This window comes from Triturus cristatus, chromosome 6, assembly GCF_964204655.1.
Source record: "Triturus cristatus chromosome 6, aTriCri1.1, whole genome shotgun sequence".
In the NCBI taxonomy this organism is placed as follows: domain Eukaryota; kingdom Metazoa; phylum Chordata; class Amphibia; order Caudata; family Salamandridae; genus Triturus; species Triturus cristatus.
In genome coordinates, this window is record NC_140589.1 from 1,044,051,700 (window position 1) to 1,044,070,895 (window position 19,196).

The 19,196-nt window shown below is 43.8% G+C and overlaps 1 protein-coding gene across 15 annotated transcripts in view; it reads left to right on the forward strand.

Annotated features, from left to right (window-relative positions):
- The window catches only part of PTPRK (protein tyrosine phosphatase receptor type K), a 1,135,739-nt gene that overhangs the window by 641,378 nt on the left and 475,165 nt on the right, over positions 1 to 19,196 (forward strand). The window lies entirely within an intron of this gene.

Below are 19,196 nucleotides of genomic sequence, written 5' to 3' on the forward strand. Positions count from 1 at the left end.
TTCCATCATTGCTTACCATTGGCTTTGCCTTTTGTCACTGGCATTTGTACGTTTCTGTTCGCTGGCTTTATTTGGTTTTGGCTGTCCAGCTTGAGTTAATTTTCCCATGGAGTATAGTCCTGACTGGCTGCTCCTATTCTTCAATGACTGCTCTGTTTTAGGGAACTTTTGGTGGTTTTCTCTATTATGGAGCTCTTAATGAGAATACACGCTTTAAAGCGCTCTCTCCTTGCATGCCCCTGTATGTTTTGTTTAGAGGTTGCTTTTCACAGGGCATGCTTCACTGGCTGCCACAGCATGCCTTCCACTGGGATGCCAGAAGCTGTCATTTGGTTTTTACCACTCCTAGAATGTGCAAGTCAATTAGCCGTGAAGAGAGCAGGGTGTTATCTTTATAGCAGAACAGAAAACATCTCTAGCCAATTTGCTGCCTGACCAGGGGGCCTGAACAGACAGTTAAACATGTAAAGTGTCCAAATGTTTGCTGATGATGATATGTGAGCCATTGACACAAAATAAATCACTTGAGCACACGTTTGTATTTCTTTGGGAAATCTACCTGTGCTTTGCAGTGATTAACAGTTCAGTTGGATGCTTATTTACTGTAAGCAAGCATTCATTTAATCTCTTGGGACGTGCTTTCCACTATGTACAGCACTTTAGCATAAGTTGGATAAGTAAGTTACATTTAATTACATTACATTTAATACAATAAAAGTATATATGCAGATTTCGTTTTTATAATGTTGGCTGCTTTCCTAACACACAAAATGTCGCTCGTGTGCTTTTAGTGTAAGAAAAACATAATACAAAATCTACCTTTCCTAGTTGGCCATCATGTAAGCAAGAAAATGTACTGCTTTTTCTAACGCCTGTGCTCTTCTTAATAAACTGATCATGAATTGGATTATTTGGAACCCAATACAAACAAGCATTTGCAATGCAATAGGTCGTGCATTTGCAAGAGTTTAAGCAAGTGGCATTGTAAATTACATGACAATGCCTTTTATTTGTTTGTTTTGCTAAGTAACACAAAAATAAAATGCATTGTCATTTACAGTGCCAATTGCTCAAACTCCTGTAAATGCGAGACCTATTGCACTTCAAAGAAGTGTTCGCCATTGTCCCCGGCTGCTTGGAAAGTGAAAGTGTGCATGGCGTGCTGAATGTTGCAGGAGAAACTCTTTAAAGAAAATAGTGCTCTCAAACTCAATAAGACATTGTGTAACAACAGCAGTAAAAGGGACAGTCCTCATGGGAGCTTACAAATGAAGACAACACGGTACTATGGAGGGACTAACAAGCCTATAATCAGAAGCCAGCATTTGCAAACAACGATGACACAAACCAATCAAAAATATGGGTGGAGAGTGGGCAGAGCTTCGAGGCCATACTCGAATACAGCATGTCTCACAGAGCAGCGCATGCGCTGCCCAGGCTCGACCTAAAAAGGACATGTTGTGGGCCGCTGGGTATGAAGCCAGCAGTAAAGAGCAGCTCAGGGGTCACATCTACCTCATGTCTCTATGCATGTTTATTAGGTTGACTCCTTTACCATGCAGATGCTTTTACCTCCCAAAGTAAGCATATGTAAGGTACGTCTACACTAAATATATATAGTTTTAGTTTAATCTTTATATATATATATATATATATATATATATATATACATATATATATATATATATATTCATTGAAAAAACCATAGGTTTCACACATGTTATAGTTAGCTGGACATTTTACTCGTAAAAAACCAATGAAATTGCCCCGTTATAGTTAGTTCAGCTAACTATAACTCGCGCGCCCGCAATGCACTGCTGATGACGTCACATATTACATCACTCATGACATGGTCAGTGACATCACTCATGACATCACTGATGACATCATCCAGTGAATGTGTGTTTTTCTGAAAATTACATATGTTTTATATATGTATATCTCAAGGTCGATGGAAGAATAAATGGGTATATAAGTGTCTAAATGGATGATATGTTTTTGAAAAATAGATTGTATAACTGATTGATTAAGTGTATCTTAGTGAATACATGGCTTAGTGAGTAATGTTTAAATATGTAAATATCTGTATCAGTCTCTCACTTTGTGTATAAGTGGCTGCATGGGTTGGTGAGTAGCTACATGAGTGTCTATATAGGTTATTAGTTGGTTTTTTGAGTATCAGAATGAGTGTCTGAGTGTCTGTATGGTTCGGTGCGGGTATTACGTAGTGCATAAGTGCATAAATGAGTGACTCACCGTTTGTATGTGTTGAAGACAGCATGTGTGCAGGACTGTATTGGTGGATGAGTGTGTGCATGGGTGTGTTAGTGAGTGAATGACTGTCTCAATAGTGTCTTTATGAGTAACTACATATGTTTTAAACTAGTATATGTGACTATTGGTGTATATAAGTGAGTATATGTGAGAGTGAGAGATTGAAAGAGTTCCTGTATGAATAAGTATATGTTTCTATAAGTGATTGTTTAAAAGACTAAGTATGTGTAAGTTTCTGTAGAAGTAAGTGTGGTGGTGTGTGTATAACTGTATATGCAAGTAAATGGATGTTTGATTCTTTATTAGCATGAGTGACTATGTGTGTGAGTAACTCTATGGATGAGTGGCGTTGTGTAACAGGATGTATAGGTGTATGAGTACATATGATGAGTGAGTACATGTATGAGTGACTGTATAGGACTGTTGGTGAATGAGTGGATGTGTATGTGGATCTTAGAATTACTGAATAGGTTGTTGTAACTGATATTGGTATGTCCATTGTTTTGAAAATTTTAGTTTCTATTTTTGAATGTGTGTATCAAAGGTTATATTAGGGGGAGAGGAGGTCTGCCACTCTATCACAAAGATGATGTCATCAGTGATGTCATTTGAGATGTCATCAGTGATGTCATGAGTGATGTCACTGACCATGTCATGAGTGATGTAATATGTGACGTCATCAGCAGTGCATTGCGGGCGCGCGAGTTATAGTTAGCTGAACTAACTATAACGGGGCAATTTCATTGGTTTTTTACGAGTAAAATGTCCAGCTAACTATAACATGTGTGAAACCTATGGTTTTTTCAATGAATTTCTAAGGTTTTTTAAATGCTAATTCCTAACTATAACGTGTGTGAAACCTATGGTTTTTTCACTGAATTTCTAAGGTTTTTTAAATGCTAATTCCTAACTATAACGTGTGTGAAACCCATGGTTTTTTCAGTGAATTTGCAAGGTTTTTTAAATGCTAATTCCTAACTATAACGTGTGTGAAACCTATGGTTTTTTCAGTTTATTTTTTTCGTTTTTTTAAATGCTAAGTTACTTTACGCCATTCGTGGCGTGCGCGCCCACTTAACGCCACCAAAAGCACAGGGGGTGGGGTCAATGTGGATAGTGGTTTTTTATTTCGATTTTATATTTTTATTATAATTTAATGCAATTTTTTTTTATTTCATTTTTTGTAAGCCTTTTTTTAATAATTTATGTACTATATCCTGCATTATCGAAAGGTTTTTTTTTATGCATTTTTTTCCGTGCGCGTACGGTAAGCTGACGCTACGCGCTTGTAAAATACGCGTACGGTAAGCTGACGCTACGCGCTCTGGACGTAATTAGTGCAGCGCGCCTACGTGATACGTGCGTGCCGTACGCGTATACCCGGAAGCAACGTCGCGGTTACGCAGGGGCGTGTAATGCGCATGCGCGATACGTGATACGTGCGTGCCGTACGCGTACACCCGGAAGCAACGTCGCGGTTACGTAGGGGCGTGTAATGCGCATGCGCGAAAGTGACGTAAGCGCTGCGTAAGCGCACCGTAAGCGTCACGTGCGCGCACGGTAGGTCATGTGACTTACAAAGAACACTTTTTATTGGTTGAAATTACTTTCACTTCCAGAAACTTCCCACACCACACCCATTCCCCTCTTTACTGCTTGAAAGAACACTTTTCATTGGTTGATACTACTTTCAGTTCCAGATTCTTCCCACACCACACCCATTCCCCTCATTTCTGCTTGTGATTCTCTAGGAGCAGGAGCTGGATTGACATTGGGATACAATGGCAGAACAGCAGGGCTCTTCTGAGAGTGAGGCCAGCAGCACCACCATGATCCAGAGAAGGAGGAAACAAAAGACTTCTTTTGTATGGGAGTATTTCACTTTTCCAGAGGGGGAGAAAAAGGTCAATGCTCCAAAGGTCACTTGCATACTTTGTGATCGTGTTTTATCAAGAGGAAATCCAAGTAGGAAATATTCCTTTGGAAATCACTCTATGATGAGACACCTTCAGGACAAACACCCAAGGACCTTTGCTCGACATACTGGAGAAAACTCTTCAGTAAGTCACCAGAGCCCAGCCTCAGATGCTCAGCCGAGTACATCATCGGCAGCTCAGCTGAGCCCTTCCTCTGTTGTTGGAGCATCACCTTCTTCTTTTCCTTTGGACATCAACCCTCGATTTGCGAGTGTTGAAATGAGGTGTACAAAATGTGGTGGTCTTATTGTTTTTGGGGAGGTCAGTCTTCCCCTTATTAACAATAAGATAGACCAGCATGTTTGTAGACGCTCATAATACTCCCATTCTTTCTTTCCTCCATCCCTGTATGAACCCAACGGCTCTTATAAGAGCCAACCTTACCTCACAATTTTTTTTATTTTTTTTTAAGCTTCCCTTTTCGCAAAATTTTTTTTTCCGTGCGCGCACGGTACGCGTAATTCCGCAGGTCGCCGTGCGCGTACGCTACGCGCATACGGCGATTTTTTCGAAAAATAATTTGTTTTTATTTTTGCCCTTGAGGGTCCTTCTGGGACCCCCTGACCAAGGCTAGGGGGTCAGGAACTGTCGAGCCTGCCCCCTTTTCACATTATCCACCTTTTTTATTCACCCCCCTGACAGTTCGAGAGAGAAAATGGCGGCCGCCGCTTCCTGGTTTCGACCGATTCGAATGTTTACTAAGATCTAACAGCCAATCAGAATCGCGCTCGCGCACGCCACCGTACGCGTACCGTAAGCTTACCGTAAGCGCACCGTAAGCGCACCGTAAGCGCACCGTAAGCTTCCACAGATATATATATTGATTTAAAGGCTATTTTCTCAGGATCTACTGAACAGATTTACACCAAACCTACAAAAGGCACTTCCTTGACCTGAGGACTACCTCTCTGCCAAATTTCTAGTAATTCTGTTCAGCCGTTCGGGCTGTAGCTCGTTCTAAAGGTCCTATGGAAAAATGCATGGGAAAAACGCGTTTTGGGACCCCCCTTTTATCTCAGCCCCCGCTTGACGAATCCCCCCGAGACTTTTAGGGTAGGAGCGGAGCGTAGCGCCCCACCTATTTTGAGAAATTCGCGAGGATTCGTCGACCGGCGCCAAAGTTATTCAAAATAGAATGTTGAGGTTTTCCTATGGAAAAGGGGTCCTAACTATAACTACCTACTGGCGACCGCCAGTAGGTAATATATATATATATATATATATATATATATATATATATATATATATATATATTGTTATTTTTTGGGGGTAATCCCCAAACCCCCCCCTTTAAAAAAAACAATTTTACTATTAACCTCCCTTACCACTACCCATCCCTAAACTCTAAAATTACCTTTACCACTACCCATCTATAAACCCTAAAATTACCTTTATCACCTATACCACTACTCATCCCTAAGCTCTAAAATTACATTTGCAACTACCTACCCCTAAACCTTAAAATTACTCTTACTATCCTTTGCGACTACCCAACCCTAAACCTTAAAAATTACCCTGGCCACCCTGTACCACTATTCACCCGTACCCACCCCAAACACTAAATGTATATTTCAATATTTATATATATATTTGTTTATACATACATACACACATTTACCTTAAATAGACTTACTTTTCATGGCAAAGGCTGTTTCCTGTTTAGTATTGCATTAGGATGGCATTTGTCTGTCACAGATTTACAGCATGGACTATATTCTGTAGTCATAGCTACAAGACTACAAGTTCAAAAGAAGGTTTTTGCTGGATTTATTGGACCAATAAATGCATACTCTGCCCTTTATTTAGGAATTGTTTTGTATTGTGTATGACAACACTGTAGCAGATGCAGTTGATATGTATTTATTTATTTTTGTGATTCAAACTATATATATATTCTCTCTCTCTCTCTTTTCTCTCTTTTCTCTCTCTCTCTCTTTCTTTCTCTTTATCTCTCTCTCTCTCTTCTCTTCTCTCATTTACACTGGCTTATGAAGGCAAAATAGAATAATGTCGGGAAAGGTGTAAATGCTCTACCAATGAAAAAATAAACTGAACCAATGAAGATAATTTGGCCAGTAGGGCTTCTGTAGATTTATCGCGTAGGATAGTTTTTCTTGCAGATGGCAATAGTTCACTAAGGTGACAGCCACGTCTCACATACAGCTGTACATGTTTTATTAAAACAACGAGTGACTGTTTTATGTTAGTCAACATGAATAATAATTTGGCCTTTTAACTAACCTTAGCTGCTTAATTTTTGCACTTGAACTAAAATCTGCCTATATTTGCTCTTTCTGTGTGTATTGTTATCCGCATGAAGAGGTCATCATTAGGTCAGGGCTTTCAGACAGTACTTCTAGTTTCAAAAGACACATTTTGGGCTTACTGAGAACTATCAAGGGCTGGGGGCCTACCATTGCTTAGCAATAGTTTTTTTTCCCTGTCCCTCATTTGTCTGCTTCTTGATAGATTTTTTTTGATAGTATTGCTTTTGTCCCTTCTCTTTAGTAATGTCTTATAATTTAGTTTACGCACTCCATGGTGGTGTATGTGATTTCCTGCTGTCTCCCATATGTACTTGTATTACGCCTTGCCCTCTGTCCATGTGCGTCTCTCTCACCACCCACGTTTGTTGTTCCCTCCCACTTGTTGCATCTCCCCACCTGCCGTGTTGCTTCACTCCCAACCGCTCCTGCAACATTTATTTTGAAAGTGCTTCGAGCTCTGTTTCAAAATAGCACTTTCATGCTACTTTCTTTTAATTTGCCGATCAATCTCGGATCAGTAAATAAAAAGACAAAACAGTGCCCTTTGTAAATGTGTGCCTGTGTATTGAACGCCTGCACGTTCCTACAAAATGGTGCCATAGTCAAGTCATTAAGCCTTTTTTTCTAGCCCTGGTGCACAGCAGCCGCAATGCTGTTCAACATGGCTAAAAACCATAACAAAGTCAATAGGTCTCATAGGTGAAACCAATTTGCTTTGCTAGTGCTTGTTTATGTATGTTACTGAGTTGTGACCTCCACTCTATCCTTCCATATTTCCAAACACAGTCATGGTGGATTACAGACAGTGCTGCATATGTTTATTAAACAAGTTTGTGCACACAAAGCAAACTCATTCACTTTGAATGCTTATTAAGCCAACAGGAGTCCATCAAATGAATGTTTGTGGCATGTGTAGTTGTCGACACACATGCTCCGCATACTCCTGCCTCTACAATGGGGCTTGTATGTGTTTAACTTGTTCGTTTTCCCTTCTTTGGACTATCCTTTCCTGTTGCCACTGAAAATATACATCAGTGGTCGGTTCCACCTACTCATGACGTTTCGTCTGGCTCAACTACTGGGTTTCCACTCTGCACCCCTCTTGCGGGCCCTGCCCCTTGTGTCTCATCTTTGGTTCTTCTCTTTAATGATGAACACACAGTGATGGAAAGGACTTTTCAATTGTGCTAAAACCTGGTCTGCAACCTCTGTATTTTGCCAGGCACAACGAGGCTGCCTGTTCGGCTTTTCTCACATTCTACTCCAAGAAAATCTTACGGTATGGGAGCGATCAGCGACTAGCTCAACGCAGGATGCAGCAACGGGAGGAAGACAACACCCCTTCAGGGAATTAGACATCGAGGAAAAGCCTCTGACGACCAGCCTCTACATTTCAGCCCCAAACTCAGCTCCCACTTGAAGTTTGACAGAGGAGCAGCAGGATCCAGAGGCGCACCGGAATGTAAAGTCCTCGACCATGAGTACAACCTCCCACCCTCAGGTTGCACACTGTTGACGTGCATAGGCTATACAGCATCCCAGCAGGGGGGGGGCGCGGGGGGGTAGGTAGGACGATGAGCCTAGAAGCCCAACAGGGGTCCACCACTGCATGCTGGCCATGGTCAGCACGAACAGAAAGCTTCAGAGCTGATGCAGAGTCATCCACCGGAGCCAAAGGTTCCTCACTAGCCTTGGCTTCCTTCAGTACAGCCAGCTCCATCGATGCCAACATTGAAATCCGCTTTGTGGACCCTTTTGGCTCTGAAACATCACTCGGTGCCGAATGTCAGCTCTGAGCCGATGAAGGCAATAAACTTTGTCTAATGTGTAGCGAAGCAGAAGAAATTGAACACCACCTTATATTCTTCTGCCCCAAATATTCCAAGCAGCGCAAGCGCTGGATTGCACCCTTAGGTCACTCCTTAGGAATCCACAGATATAGGGTAGCTTTAAGAATTTGTAGGTCGGACACCACACCCTCCATTACATTCTCAATAGCAAAATACCTTGAGTGCATCTGGCCTATACTTGCCAAGACCCTATCTATTACCTTCTGCTGAGCCCACTATGACCCAAGTCCTCTGTCCACATGGCACTAGCCACATAGGTGTGTCCTAGGAACACTGCGAGGGTAATTTGTTAATGAAGACACGATTATGTTGTATAATTTTATTAAAATACCTAGTAATGTCATAACTACTATATATATTCGTTGCAGAGGGTTAAAGGCTTTGAATCCTTTTTTTATTGTTTTAACCATGCCTTGTTCGACTCAATTTTATATATATATATATATCTCCACAAACGCAGGTTAGCCCCAAAGGAGTGAACCACCAGAAGATCGCAGTTCACAGCATTTATTGAAAACTTGCAAGTAGGCAGTCAACAGCACACAGGCATCGATAAAATCAAAGCGCCAAACGCGTTTCAGGACTCCTATTTTTCCTTTCATCAGTGGCAAATCATGACGGATAAGGGCAGTCTTTTCTCGCGCACATTTATATTCCAAATTACCTGCCCCAGTGGGCGTGGCTTTCCTCTAAGCCTTCTGGTAACTAGAGCGCTGAGGTAATCCCAAGTGGGATATATATATATCTGAAGAGCCAGAAGTCTCCCTCAACGTCTTATCATTCAGTTCAGAAAGCCCTGTCATCCGAGGATTTAAAGCAGCCCATACTCCACCATCTCTAGGAAAAGCTTGACGCTCAGCAGAAGAGACTGTTTATCAGTGGTGGGGCGTAAACGTTCTGTCGGAGTGCACTGTGGCGAGCGAGCACAAACATCTTAAGGTGGGTTCGGGGGGGGAAAGAAAAGTTTGAAAAAAGAGTGGGTAAATGGTGCATTTTCAAGCAAATTTGAGAAGCAAGAAGGTTGATAATGCAATTGTGAAAGTGCAGTTATTACATTAATAAAGGGATGTCATATACCAAAATGTTGATACTGCCACAAAGTTGGTTTTATAAAAATGGGTCTAATTGGTGAAAATTGTATCACAATTAATCAAATACATTGGCTTGAAGCCATACAATAAATTGTCAGGTCTATGGGGGACAGCATGTAATATTGCAATAATTCAGGGTCTGCCACATTACCTAGGAGCTATGTATTTCCAAAGCGGTAAATCATCTGTTTATAAAAATGTTGTAATCCAACAACAAGGACCTGGCTTTAATAGGCACATTTATCAATTACTATGCGAATACGTAGGATTACTTTTAGGGTGATATATTTATCTTTTCCCAAACTCAGTAGTTCTTTTCATGAACTCTGACTTAATCCCCTGTGCCTCAATGGTTAATAATTTAAAAATCCCAGAGCAGGGAAACAAAGCAGTCAACAGTCAGTTCACTCAAAAAGCACCAATCAACAATAAATTGTATACATGTCACAAAGGCGGAAAGGTGCAAAAAATGTGTAGAAAATGTGAAAGTATCTCACGTGCGCACCACCGGAGGAGTTACTGGCAGGTTCTCAACAGCTTGCCCACGTACTTATCGATAACTTTCTCATGTAAAATGAAATGTGTGTCCAGTGCAGGAAATGTGTGAAAAATGAAAAGAAATGTAAGACCCCAAGGAAAATGAGACACGAGAAGTTTCAAATAAAATTGTGTACAACTCACGTACGCACTCCTAAATTTTTATTTCACAGCGTGAGTTGGCTCAATATTAAAAACACAGCATGTTGTTAACCACTTTGAGGATGGCCAACATGTTTCATTGCCTATTTCAAAAGTAACAGCAAATTCATCAGGGCAACCGAGGTCAGCAATCACCTCCCTGGACCTTTATACATCAAAAAAAGAGTGACTGACAAACATACAAAGAAAGAAAAAATATTGACTGTTAAGTCAAGCGAAACGCCACCCATCTCTTTTTAATTCAGTGCAGGTAATCATACAAACACGGACTGTACTACATTCGTAGCCACAAGTCCTATGGTTTCAGTAAATATTTACCTAGTGAGAGCCATGGGCCCACATACCAACTCTCACTTAGTCTCAGGGGTGTGTAATATTTACACTTTTCTCCCCTTAGCAAGCACCTTCGTTGCTCACACCTTCATCTGTGGAAACATACATAACATATCAACATTACTCACATGTCACATTGATCAGATCGGTGCTTCTTAGATGCAAGTTGGCCTGGGGCAGTGACAGTTGGAGGTCGGGCTGGTGCCTCTCAAAGTCCTGTCGGAGTATAAGGCACAGTTTAACCACATAATTAATGGCCTCCCAATGTCGGTGAAACGCCATTCGGGTTGGGACACAGTCAGTCACGCATCAGGCAGGTGGCAGTACCGTCACGGGTTATTGCCATAAACATCTTTTCCAAACACACATGACCCTACTTGTCACGTACATCTCATTTTATTGCTGGGGCATACTGCCTTCGCAGGCTGGCTCAGGATTCTCTCTCTTGTGTTTCTGCTGCCTGTGGCATGTTTCAATGCTAGCTGTGTACCATGGCTGCAGCCTCTCTGTGCTGGCTGTGCCTCTATCAGTGCTCCCTGAGCAGGCTGTCACTGGTAGCTGTAACCTCTCGCAGGCTGCGGCCTCTCTTAGTATATGATTACCTGTGGAAGCAGCCTCTCTCAATGATTGAGGCCTAGCTCAGTATGTGGCTGCTGCCTGTGAAATCTGCCTGCCATCCTCGAAGTTGACTGTACAAGTTGCAGCCACTCTGGGCCTATCTCAGTATGTGGCTGCGGCTTCTGCTGCCTTTGGAAATTTCCTGCCGCCTTTCTTAGTGGTGACTGTGCAGGTTGCGGCCTCTCGCAGTGCTGGATGCCTGTGCAGACTGCGGCCTCACATAGTATGCGGCTGAGGCTCCTTCTGCCTGTGGTAGCTGTCTGGGGCCTGTCTCAATGCTGCTGCCTGTGTCGCCTGCAGCCTCTGTTTGTGGCTGGTCCCAGGCATCCTGCCCGTGCATGGTGCCCCTGGACTCGGTGTGTTGCTGTTGCCTTTCTAGTGCCTGTGAAAGCTACTTGCAGCTCCTCTCAATGCTGGGTATGCATGATGGTAGGGGGCTTTTTCTGTGCATGCCCTCTGCCTATCTGAATGTAACTACAGCTTCGGCTGCCGGCTGTGCTGTTTGTGGCCTCTCGCTGTGCGGACTGCAGGCTCCGGCCTCTCTCGATACTGGCTGTGCTGTCTGCGGCCTCTCTCGGTACCGGCTGTGCTGTCTGTGGCCTCTTTCAGTGCTGACTGCAGGCTGCGGCCTGTCTCGGGATGGAGCGGCGCACACTTATGCAGTCACAATCTGGCCTTCTGTGCCCCCCCCTGGGAGACTGGTGCTGCTGGCAGCCACTCGTTTGTAACCCGCCGCCTAGGGTAATAATATATATAAAATAAAAAACGTACCTTACCTGCTTCCTCCGAGACCGCATCACGTGCCGCTGCTTCAGCTCCTGCTTGGAGTCCTGCCGCGTTTTTGGCAGTCTCCCTCCTCCTGCTCCTCTAAGCCAATCACAACACTGCAATGGCAGCGTTGTGATTGGTGAGGCGCAGCGGAGAGCGCCCCAGCCGGGCCATTTTCTGCATGCAGCCTACATAGAGAAAAGGGGGAGTGCGCATGACTGCTTTGTTCAGCCCTGGGGCCAACCAAACAGTCAGTACCCAACAGTGGGTAAGCCACTCCCCTCCCCCCCCTGCCCTCGAGCAGGACCGCCCACCCACCCGCCCCCAACCAGGCACAGAGGCACTTCTGCTTTCTCGCGGGCGAGAAACAGAAACATAAATGGTAGTTTTTACCATTTATGTTTCTGCCTTCTCGCACTGCGAGAAAGCAGTGGGACGACGCCCCCACACCCCAATGGGGGAGCCGCCACTGCTGTTTATCTACCCATCGACTGGTAAGATCTCTTTAAAGCCCCCACCTAAGGTGCAGGGCACTCTTCCTGGAGAGAGGAAACTGACTTTCGGGGAGGAACTCACTTTGAAACCTTTATCTTCTCTTAAGCACATGAGAAACCAGGGTAGGGACACTACTTGCTCAACTCGATTTTTGGGGCAAGATCTTCTTAGTTTCTCTTTGCTCAAATGGGTGTAAATCTGATATTTATATGTTTCCCTCGTCTTCATTGCTTGATTTTGCACGCAAGAAAGTGTCGCTCATAGTTGTTGAAATGTCACTCATAATTAGACTGAAATTATGAAAATGTCACACATAGCAATGTGAAACCTTGGCAGCTATGAAGTAGAGGAGAACAAAGTCTGTAGATGCCTACTGGGTGTCCCATTGTGCAACTCACACTTCATGATCCATCAAGAACTGCCGAAGATGGTCACCCAAAGCAGACAGAAGTACCCTAACACAACTTTATAAAAATGTTTTAAAGTAACCACTAACTGCGGCTGTTGCAAATACTTGTTTGCAATTTGAGTGAAAAGCAGTGATTTAAGATTTGCTGAATAATTTAGATCTCCAGAAACCTCTGGTGGGTGTTGTTTATTTTGGTGTCTATAGATATATAGAAATAAGACCTATATGTATAATTTGGTTTTGGATTTCATTAGTGTCGCGTTGCTTTCTTAATAAATTGTTTTGATACTATTAAATGTTTTGCACTTGATCCTTTGACAAAGCCAGACTGCTGGAACCCACAGCTAACATGGGTTGAGCTAAGGTTTTTAAAAGCGAGCCTGAATCGACCCAAGACACGTTTGTGAGTTTATTACACGGTGAGGTCACACAACTACACCATATAATACACCACATTTGCTCAAACTTTGCAACCTGTTCGTTCGAAGTGTGTTTGAAAATAGCGAGTTTTGAGCAAAAACCAAGACGAAATGAGTTGTGGAATACTAATTGTTATTTTACACAGTGAATAAACTGGTATTTTACCACAGTGGCAGTTGCAATGATGTTTTCAAGTACTAGTTACCGACTTTTATAATGGAATAACATTTTGGAATTATTTTGTATTGATAAACTTTTTGTCTGGTTTTTACTAAACTTTTTATTTTTGTTGGTATCCTTCGTTATTGATCTGGCTCTGTTAAGGAGTTGAGCCACATGTACATCAGTTTACTGTACATTAGCATGTAACCGAATCGCTGAATGAGTTTAGTATGTTCGAAAACCTCATCTGGCACTAAAATCCTTAAGATATCATGGCCTTTTTATAGATAGTTTTTCTGCTGATCTGAGCTCTCAGTAAAGCACTTATCACACAGAGCAGCAGATGACAAGATTGCCATGTAGGGCCCTCTTAGTGTTGGTCGGTTCAAACCTGCACAATGGCTAGGAGAGCAAGAAATCCGTGGTTTACTTTAAGCCTGACGAGTATGGTTAAGAACATAACACGGCCTTCATTAGGTCTCGCCTGACCCAGCGCATGCGCTGGTCTGGCGAGACTTATTGAGAGGGCTCCAAAAAGTGCTACCAGGCCAGCCTAGAGCTACAGTGCATATGCGCATCACGCTTTACCGCGATTACTTTCACTTTCGCGGCCGCAGGGCCACTTTGATGTTTGAGCGTGATTGCGATTGCGATCACTTTCACGGCCCAAGGGCCGCTTGGCATAGCCAATAGGTCTCGCTTTTGGGACCTTATAAGTATTTAGTTATGCAACTGTTGCATGGCTAAACACTTATAAGGTCCCAAAGGCGAGACCTATTGGCTGTGCCAGTGCTTGGTTTTTAGGTCTCGCCTGACCCAGCGCATGCGCTGGTCTGGCGAGACTTATGGAGAGGGCTCCAAAAAGTGCTACCAGGCCAGCCTAGAGCCACAGTGCATGTGCGCGGGCGCACGTTCCGCACATTACCGCGATTGCTTTCACTTTTGCGGCCGCTTTGATGTTCACTTTAACTTTCGCGGCCGCTTGGCATAGCCAATAGGTCTCGCTTTTGGGACCTTATAAGTATTTAGTTATGCAACTGTTGCATGGCTAAACACATAAGGTCCCAAAGGCGAGACCTATTGGCTATGCCAATGCTTGTCTTTAATATTGTTGGCCTGTTCTTTTGTCAAGTTTCAGTTTTTGTAGCTAAATAGTTGTCTGCTGGGACCTCTATCCACTTGAACAGTCGTGCTCAGTTCTTTGCCTGTTCAGTACATGTAGATTGCACATATCTTCCCAGGGCACCTGCACGGTGAGAGAACTCTTCCAGGTGTCCATGCTTGATTAGTAGTTGGAGCTATGTATGTAGCATTCACATTTTGACAATACTTAATGAGCGTGGCTGCTGGTGTAAATGTTATGGGTCCGAATCAGGATTTGACCAGTCGATTCTGACAAGTGTACCAGCACCATTGTCCTTAATTGTTACTTTTATTCAGCTAGCATATTTCTACCCTCGCTTCTGCTGTTCCTATGCACTTAAAAGAGGTTAAGGGACCCCCTATGTGGTCTTCGACGCGATTGCTTCATTTTGTTGCTTTGTTTGTGCAACCAAGTGCTTCATTTTGTTGCTTTGTTTGTGCAACCAAGTGCTTCATTTTGTTGCTTTGTTTGTGCAACCAAGCTAAAAGTATTGGCAGCCGCAAAGTATCTGTCGGTTTTGTCTTGTTGTTCGCCAAAACCCAAGGCAGAAATTCTGTCAGTCCCATTCCGGTGAATTTACTGTGTTGCTTCTTCAAATGCAAAGGGTAAAACCGTCCGCGGGTGAGGTTTCAGTTGGCATGTGTGTTTTATTGGAGTGCTGGTGCAGCCACGTTTTTATGAAAAGTAAAGTGGAGATTGTTTATTACATGACTTGGTGCCTCTCACACCAAATGCACAATCTCAGTGTCTTCTGTTAAAAGGATCCCGTGAAAAACTGGTCCACCGCAGTGTTAATCCCTCATCATTTGTTTGTGTTTTATGTTTCGTCACTGTAGGGGGAAACCAAATGGCCTGTGTTTTCCTTGAAACAGATCCACCGTTTTGTCTTGCTCACTAAATGCTCCGATGCTGCGAACTTTGTGCTTAGTCCATTGAAAAAAGAGGAGAAAAAAAGAGGGAACAAAGGATACAAGTGTCTTGCTTCATTGTGGGAACGGAGATAATACATACTTAGTAATACCAATAAGGAAAATAGGTTTTCTGGGGCACAACCCTGGGTTATGCCTGTGATATACGATAGGAGGAAGTACAGTTTCCTGACTGGCCCTTCTCGGCCCTGACTGTATGCACTGCGCAAGAACATTTCCACCAGTTGCGCTCTAACTCGCCTTCCTCTTGGTCCTTCCTGCATTTTGTGGTTCACATATGTAATTACATTGATACTCTGGCTGTATCTCACCGGGCAATGAGTGGAAGGCCTTGGAGAACTCAAAACAGTGTATACTGCTTGCAGCTTCGATACTTTTTTCAGTCATTTATGGAGTTGCCATCTTTTTCAGAATGCAACCATTTTGTGGACATTTCTCAGCAGCTGTTTCCGATTTATGGTCCTGCTCGACAGTGCGGCTATCTCCAGACAATTATGTGCGCATTACTAGAGAGGGGTTTTGGCTCTGCTCACATGTTGGGTTTCAGGAGTACGTTTTGATTGGGCAGAAGTTGTGTCCTTCCACAAAATAGTGCTTGTCCTCCGAACAGGTGTGATGATTTTTTTGTACTTATCCAGCTGCCTGAGATTGACCTTTCAGGGGCACACACATGACACTGTAATGCTATTAGTGTCTTTATGATTTTCTCGGGCAGCAACACAGACATGTGGAGAGCAGTCATTACCTTCAAGGATTTTTCCGTCTGGCTTGATAAGGCATTCATAAGCCATACCTATTGGCATTGCCAATGCTTGTTTGACTTAGCTAACATTTTGCAGCAGGAGTCTTTTTTATTTGTACGAGCACGCTTTTTTTCTGCAAGGGTGGCAATGTTTTCTACCTTCCGGTCACATCTTCATCAGAGCTGCAATTGAGCATGATGTACTGATTTATCCTCACACGCGGGACAGTGATTTATCACAAAGACTTGCCATCAGTGACGGTCATCCAGGGGTCATGAGCACTGTTCCAAGCATTTGGTCAGGTCAGTGGCAGGATGTCAACATGTGATTTGTTAAAGATTGGGCAGCTAGCCTGCTTATATTACATGATATTGATTACGTTGTTTTATGTAGCTTGTCATTAAGATTTGAGGTAACAACTTTATATTGTGGCCAGTTTTCCTCATTGTGCAGAGGATAATGTTACTCCCTCATGTTAATCAAATGGCTTTGGTTCTTTCTTGCTTTGTACATTGGCGATTGAGTAGATTAGATAGGGGTAGGGGTAGGTTTTATGTTCTCCTACAGGCCACTTTATCTGTCTGGAATGTCATCAGTCCTTCAAAAAAAGAAAATACAAAATGCTTAAAGAAAGACAGAGTGGTCCTGACTTGGGCTCGGTCAGTCACTGGCTTTCGTATGTTTCCGGATCTGTGGTTACTTTGTATGGGCTATTCTTAAGCACCATCACACTTGGTGGATGTTACATGGTCTCCTTGTATTCCCTTTAGGTTTTGGTGAGGAGGCATCAAATAGCGCTTTTGTTAGTGTAAAGGAAGTGTGGATACTTGAAGTATTTCTTTTGCTAACATAAACTACTGCTTAGAACGTATGAGCTGTTTAAATGCTTTACTCTTTATAAAGAGACCATTATGACACTAATCACCCTCCACGTTTTTATTAATTCTTCTGGTGGCTTGTATCAACGAGGGACTATTCTGCAACTGCAGATGTAGCACTTCCACCAACGATCAGAGCATTTTTTGTCACCGCCCAGCATTAACTTAGACTATGCCGTACATACTTCAAAATAATTTAGCAAACATACAAAGGATTTCAATCAAATCTTGGTGCCCAGCCTTACCACAGCTACTCACTGCTAGTCTGGCTCCCAAAACTAGGAGGGTATACGAGGGGGCCTTTCAAACTAATCTTTCATGCGCTACAATACACGCACAAGCACCATGTTCTTCCCTGGGAGACTGGTTGGACTTTATTGGGAATATGGAGGTTGAAGGCAGGTATGCAGCATTCACCAGGCAGCATATATGAATGGTAGCTTTCTACACCACGCTCACAGAGGCAGCGAACCCATTCGCACTCTTTCTTAGTTAACCCCTTCGCCGCTGCAGGAATTCCGCCGCAGCGCTGGGGGGGTTTGGGGGCAGTTGCGGTGGCGCTGTGCTCGTGACGGAACCACTCCGTCACGAGTCACGGGTGAGCTGTGCTCATGACGGCGTGGTTCCGTCACGTCTCCGCCCACTGCGCTAATCGCCCGCACAGGCAGGGAATTAGCGCCGCGTGGGTGGAGCGGCCGCCAACGGCCGCAGCATGACGGAACCACTCCGTCATGAGCACAGCGCACCCGTGGCTCATGACGGAGTGGTTCCGTCATGAGCACGGAACGGGTTAAGAAGGCTCTCGTGGTCTGGAAGAGGTTAGAAGAGGCTGCAGCAGACGTCACATAAACATCGACAGGGTGGAAGCATTTACATGCGATCTGCAGCTCAGATTACAAAGCAACCCTGTTCTTGACCGCTTTTTTTCCAGCCTTTTATGGGGCACTCAGGGTCTTGGAACTTGTGAATTTGTCCAAGAAGGAAATTCATGCAGAGCTGTTTCTCAGCTACAGCTCATGGCTAAAGGGTCATCCTAATTGTCACTGTGCCTCGGTTAAAAACTGATCAGCAGCAAAAGGGGGAGGAAGTGATTTTATGGCAGGCTGAGGATGGTGTTGGGTGTCTGGCACCGGCTTTTTGAACTTTCCTACACATTTGGCCTTGCACAACTTCTACCTCCAAATGCTACATCCCTCTGGACAGTCCTGCCAAGTATCACGCATCAAGTGTGACGCTCACGCATTTCAGTGTGGTGTACCGCATCACCGCACTGAAATGCATTGTCATGCATTTTGCCACTCGCCAGCGCGCGCCACCCGCAGCAGTCGTTGCTACTGGCTGTCACTGTGGCACACCATGGGGGCCCGGAATCCGGGACGCCGCAGTGTTGAAGGAGACTTGACTGGTCACGTGCTGCAGCCTCCCTTAATGATGCTGTGAGAGTCCGGACCGCGGCTGCCGGAGTTGAGTTTGGGGCCTGAGCCTCTCATGAGCTGGCGTGGCCTGCGGTACCGTGTTTAGCTGCCGGAAGACTGCCACTGACTGTCTAGTACTGGTAATGTAAATACTAATGATATTTAATTTTATACATCGAAGTGAAACAATTAGATATACTCGCTCAAGGCTAAAATATAGAAAGCAGTCTTAAACAAGGGTAAGAGAGAGCATGATTCTTTGCAATGAAAAACAAATAATTCATGATAATCGTTTCAGAATGGTGTCTGCCTACCCCGCGAGTCTTGTGGCTGAAGACTTAGTTTACGGTACTCTTAGATGATGAGTGAAAGGAATATTACCCGGAGAAGAGTGGTTCCCACTTTAATGAGATGGAGGCAGGATAATTACAAACAAGCACTCTGTATTGTTTGCTGAGCCCATCCTTGGTCAGGGGCACAGTGTATACGGCAACAGTCACTGTCGCTCGAGTATCCTGAGCGCAAACTGGCGGCCTCGACACTAAGGTAGGCTCGCAGCATGCATTCTACAGGCATTGGCAAACCGTCAGTTTTAATGGCAGTCTGCACGGAGCAACAGCAAAGACACGGACTATATCATGAACTAGCCTTACCGTCGTCAGATGTCTGTCATGACCTGAGCTAATACAGCATGATCATACCAGCTGAGAGCCTGTTAGAGGTCT